This window comes from Dermacentor silvarum, chromosome 7 (genome assembly GCF_013339745.2).
Source record: "Dermacentor silvarum isolate Dsil-2018 chromosome 7, BIME_Dsil_1.4, whole genome shotgun sequence".
Taxonomy (NCBI): domain Eukaryota; kingdom Metazoa; phylum Arthropoda; class Arachnida; order Ixodida; family Ixodidae; genus Dermacentor; species Dermacentor silvarum.
Window position 1 is genome coordinate 71990762 of NC_051160.1, and position 6116 is coordinate 71996877.

The following is a 6116-nucleotide window of genomic DNA, read 5'->3' on the forward strand; positions in this document are numbered from 1 at the left end:
CTAATTCCATCGCCGGACGCGATCTCCTGGAACCTAGCCTATAACAGCTTCGCTGTAATAACAAGCAGAGTGTAAATGAATGCGAACGAAAAGCCATATTGGCGCTGGCGGTAGCCGAACCAACATCACGTCGCGCATTACATGTGCGATGCTCTATTAGAACCACAATGGCGGCCGCCCTCGCAGCCATTTAGTATTTGAGTGCCATATCTAGCCCTGGGAGCATTAGCCAGCGTCACTAACGGCCATGGTGACGCGGATGTCCTGTACAATGTGTTTATGCAGTTCTGCGATACGTAGAGACTCAGTGCGTAGAAATCTCAGCAGCCTGCGGTTTGCAGGTGACAATGTCCTATTAAGTAATGGAGATCCCTTACAACAAATGACTGAGGACTTCCGCCGACAAAGTCTAAAAGTTGAACATTATTATTCCGAAGACAAAGGTAATAAGTGCGCCATAGCTTGGCAAGAGGACGCGAATTCGTCCTCGGCCGTCGAACTTTACAATATGTGCAAGAGTATGTTTGTCTAAGCTAACTAGAAACAAGGGACCCTGATCATTAGAAGAAAAACTTACAGGCGAATAAAAAGGAGTTGGGGCGCATGCGGCAAATAGGATTCTTGCGCTGAGCCTACGTCTAGAGGACGATTCTATACGTATATGGCTGTTTTATTGCGATAGCCATTATATGGACACTCCAAGCAAATTTTTGCCGTCGTCGTCACCGTGATTTTCCGTGTATATTTAGGTATATGTATTTTAATACCATGCCATGCTATATGGCATGCGGTATATGTGGGTTATATTGCAGCACCATTCATTCACTAAAGTTTCTCATACCAGGTTTTACATTCTTGACAAAATTAATCCTCCGAATTTTGAGAAGGGCTGCCCACAAACAAATGTCATGAAACAAAAAGCCACAGCGCATACCTTTTACCTCAAATCTTATGAGGCTTAAAGATTAGAAGTGCGAAACAATAACAAACAATAACAGAGTTCAAACCTGAAAATGTTGTAATTTTATCGGCGCGGCTGTGCACTACCTCCGGGATCGGCTCAGGAAAAAGGCTTGAAACATGCCCGAACGGAAAAGCGGTGGTGAAGTTGCTAAGAAAGAAGTTGGATTTAAATAATACACATAAATTAAGTTGTCCGATATCAGGATTCAAATACACGATCCCTAGCACAAATCGTTTTTACTTAGCTTACGCTTACTTCAATTCATACTGCCACTACAGCTACAAGTCGTACAATTCGTGTAATATTCTTAAATGTTGCTTTCGCATTTATTGCTTCGCCCTGATGGAGAAACTGTGATAATTATTTTCAGACGACCTGAAGAGCGCTAAAGCGCAACAACAACGACGTATTTGTGCATCCGCGTTCGAGCTCGACTGCGTACGGGCTAATACTAAGAACGCGCAGTCCTAATGGCAGTTATGAAATCGAGGCCGTTAATACCAAGCTCGCAAAAAAATGAACTTCACAGTTCGATGTAGCCTGTAAGTGGATATTCGATATGAAAACTTTTATAAATTTTGTCAGCTAAACAACGGTGTGACCTTAACAAGTTTGTTTTTATAATTATTTTTTTTCGCCGTACGCGCCTTGAGTATGCATGCCACGGCGCAGGAAACCCTCGCCCGGTACGCACCACGACAGATTTTTTTTTCTTTTTTCATTTTTTTTTCTTTTTTATATACATGTGAAGAACGGTATACTTACATGTCTTTGCGGGAAAGCTAAGTTTAGGAAAGTGCTGCAATGTACCATGTTTCATCTGTCGGGCGTGGATTTTCCTTCGGGATAAGCACACATTTTGCAATGTATTCTCGCGTCACTCCAGAATGTTCAATAATTGTTGAAAATAAGAAATAAATTTATTTAACTGTATTCGATGCAGCCGAACGTGAACGTAATAACACGTGATATCATCCACAACGCAGCTGACGCCTTCTTGCTCTGTCCGCTACGTCTTGTTTCATAGATTAAGGATGCAAAGTTCAGCGAAAACGTCTGTCATGCTTGGCACCTAGCCCATATATCCTATATGCCGTAACAAACCACTACTGCATTCAACAGAGTCTATTTTGATAAACGCATTCAGAACGTCTAACTCAAAAACTTTTTCATATGTTTTTGTCTAAAAATGCATAAAATGCCAAACGGCATGTTAAAAGTACGGTGGCCGTCGGCGTTAACAAAAAAATAGACGCCCCAGACAAACGAACTCATAAGAAGCAGCATAATAAGCCGGCTTCAATGCTAAATAATTGCCCCAATGAACTTAGTGAACTTCAACAATCAAGGCTGTATTACCGTTTTCAACCCAGGGCCCGCACACGGCGCCAGGAAACCATTCTATCATGCGCGCGCAGCAGGGGCTGACAGCAGGAGCGAAATATCGGTGTCACAGTGATCACATTGATCGCACCATGGTGGACTCTGATCGCAACGGTGTCACAGGCCTAGCCGCCGCGCTGCGATCACTTCGGCGGTAGTCAAGTAGACATGCTCTAAATTTGTCAGGCATCCCATTCCGTGCTGGAAAGACTGGGAGACAGGAAGTTTGAAAAAAAAAAAACCGCGGCTGGCGCACGCAATCCGCAAGTGTCTCGATCGGTCGTGAGTTCGTGCTATAGGTGTGTGCCGTTCTAAGCTATTCGGTACATTTATTGGATATCAGCTGGATTCGTTTAACTGCGCTGACGCGGGTTGTCATGTGTTTTGCATCAGTGCTTTGTGACATCGGCTGTATTGTGTGTTTTCACCGATGACTTATTACGACAATGGCGGGATCTTGGTTCACCGCCGTCGTTCGCGATGCGCCTTTGTACGTCGCACGTTCCAGTAGCACTTTTTTCGGTAAGTGAAATACTTTGCACTTAGTTTTTCGTCGACAATGTTTGCATTTTTTTAGGTGTTAACCGCGACAATTATTCATGATTGTGCTCTTCTGCCCTGCCAGCTTTCATCATCGTTATTTTTATACCAGAGTTCTGCTTGTTTATAGTATTTGTGGTTAACGTAGAAAGAAACAACTGAAGCGGGGGCATTCAAAGGGCCACGCGCTGGTCGTAATCATAAAGCTCACTTTACTCGCCCTATTTTGTCTCCTTTTGGTCGTGCATGGGTTACAGATTTGCGTGTGCGCGCACGTGTGAGTGACTATACGGTTTAACACTTTATAGCAAAGCAAAACGATTACTGCAATGCTTACTTGTTTTATACAATGTCAGATGCAATAGGCTGCTGATATAAACATTGCACTGGTGCTTTGTTCTAAACACGCTGCAAGACTTATAGCTTAGTATATAGGTGGTTCGCCTGGAACTGCAATCACGACTGCTTGTTTATTAATGAATCACTGTGGTTACGCCTCATTTGTAATTGCAAATCAGTCTTTCAACTGACCTGATGCCCTCTCGTTTAGTTCTCTTGACTGTATATAGCTGGACATCCTTCCTATTGCGTGGTGCTAGTTGGATGGCGGGACCTCATGATTATGATCCGTGTAAGTTCAATGTACCGCTCCCTCTCGGGTTCTCGCAGTGCTTTGTATATGGGCTATGACCAGGGAGCACTTCGTGGTGAAATATCTAGCATTTAGCAAACGGCCATCTAGCAAACGGGCATTTTTTTGCGCTGATCCCTAATAAGCTGCCACTATTCTTCCAAGTTTATCAGCACCAGTGTGCAGTTTACTTCTACTACTACTTAGTTTCCCTGAGCCTTACAAAACTTAATAACTGTAGGAAGTGATTACTATGTAGGAACTCACAAAGTAACTCAGATGCGCCATCATTTACCGGTATTTCATACATGAGTAAAATTCTGCTACAACACTGTATGTTACCTTGCTTCCCCAATACGCAGATGTGTTCAAGCCAATATGTGATGAGTTCTATATTCTAAAAGTTTTTCAGTGTGATTTAGTTTCTTTGCAGGAATCTATTGTACAGTATCACCGGGCACTCTAATTTGAGATCTTTGTGAGTGCTGCAGGAAGTATACTTTGTTGGTGTGATAAAACATGGGCCGAAGCTTCCATACAAGAACGAACTTCAATTTTGCTGCACGGGCCACCAACGGCATTTGGCTTGCGCCTGCCGAAGAATTACCTCAGGTAGCTTGTGGAGACTGCTTTGAACTTTATTGTGAGGGGATCGCACACTGATGTGTGGTGGTGCACGTTGACAAAGAGATTGTGTCGTCAATAATGCATGTAGAACGGGTAGTATGCTGCAGGTTCTAGCAGTATGCAGAGGTGCTTTGTACAATTTTGTCATAACTCTAATTTTACGTGTTCTGTTTTTGTCATATATTTAAATAATATCAATTAGAGGTGTTATCAGAATTTAGCAACTTATTTTTCTTGGCCCTCTGACTAGGCTTGCCACGTTTCATCTTTCGCTAGGTGGACCATTACTTCAATACAGTTCTTTGTGTGTAGTGGCTTATCAACTGCTAGTCAATGCAGATGCTCAGATTTACCTGAGGCTATAGATGCACTGATGAACTTGCAACCTCTACAAATCACTTTGCACTTTCTGGCGCAACCAGTACGTTAACACTTCTTAGATGGGGGCAATGTTCTCGTTTGATCACATGATGAAATTTCAATTTTTGTATGAAGTACCATCCCAGGTGACGCGTTATTGGTGTGAAGTATTGCCCTAAGCCAATTAGGGTCTGATGAATATACATCAACAAAAGTGATTGACCCCGTGCCAGAATCATTGCTTTGTGGTACTTTATCACCAGTCCTTTGTATGCTACCTGCTTACCCTGTACTATGTCATGTTTAAGGGAAAAAAGGCGACAGATAGACTGCAAATTGTCCGAACTTGCTTTTGCTTTAGCAATACATAACACGATTTACCTTTTTAACCAAGATAGCACACCATTTATCTGCAGAACGGATAACTGTTTTAAACTGATTATATTTAGCCGGGAGGTTCTCACGACTTCTTTGACAAGTTGATAACTGCCCTTTTAGCCGCGAAGCATTACATACTAACTTCAAGGCACTTCTTTGTCTTACTCTGCTCTGCATTTTGAAACATATATGCCAGGCAATATACCAATTTTAAACATCATCACATACATACTTAACCAGTACTGCTTAACTTATTTTTAATGGGAGCCAAACTTCTTGTTTGGCACATATTGCTAATGGAAGTTCCAATTTGCACATTTTGATTTCCTCCGCTTTTCTACCTCTTTTGTGCAGATTTTGCTTGCCCATGTCAACAAGAACCTTCGCTTGTAACCTGCGACAGCAACATTTTGTGGGCAGCCAATGCTCTCCTATGAAGGTTGGCCTGCTCTGGCTGCAGCAGCAATCATCTTCAAGATCCACGCATGGCCACCTCTGCTGCTTTTTGCCACTCTGCATCTTGACTACGTCACGTGGTGTCAAGTAGATGTCTTGCAGCATTTTAGCTTGTTATCATGTTTCATGCCCTGCGCTGGACTATCTCATCGTAGATTGTGTGTAAAAAATAACAGCATATTCTGATTTATCTTTCTGTTTCGGTAACATGCAATATGCAAGTAATTCACTAGGTCTAAGAATTCGCCATTATTTCTGCGTCATGTTATACAAGCATACGACAATGATTTACAAAGGGCAGCCACCAAGTTAGTTACAATTTACTTTTAAATCATGCATGGACATCAGAAAAAAATATTTATTTTGCGAGATAGAGTTGTGCGCCGAGTGTTTTTCCAGATGGGAACCATCCTTTCTTTCTTTAAGAATTCATTCTAGCACAGCATTTTGTTTCGAATGCTTGTGTCATGCTATCCTGCGGCCTGTAACTGAAATCATGATGTAATTTCTTCTTGAACTGCAGCATCACTCACAAAATGTTTCCCTGCTAGAAACAATTACAGTTCGCAGGAGACCCAGCGAAAGTTTTGTCAACGATGACGTGTTCCGTGCAGAGGTGACATCCTTGTGGAGTCAATGGGGGCACGTTGGCATGACATCAGCATACAATACAGATTGGTACTTTGTTTATTTACAAAATAATTGTGACAGGCGGCATTCAATTGATCTGTGTAAGCAAAATGTCCTAGCCGACCAATCACGCTTGTGCTACACTAT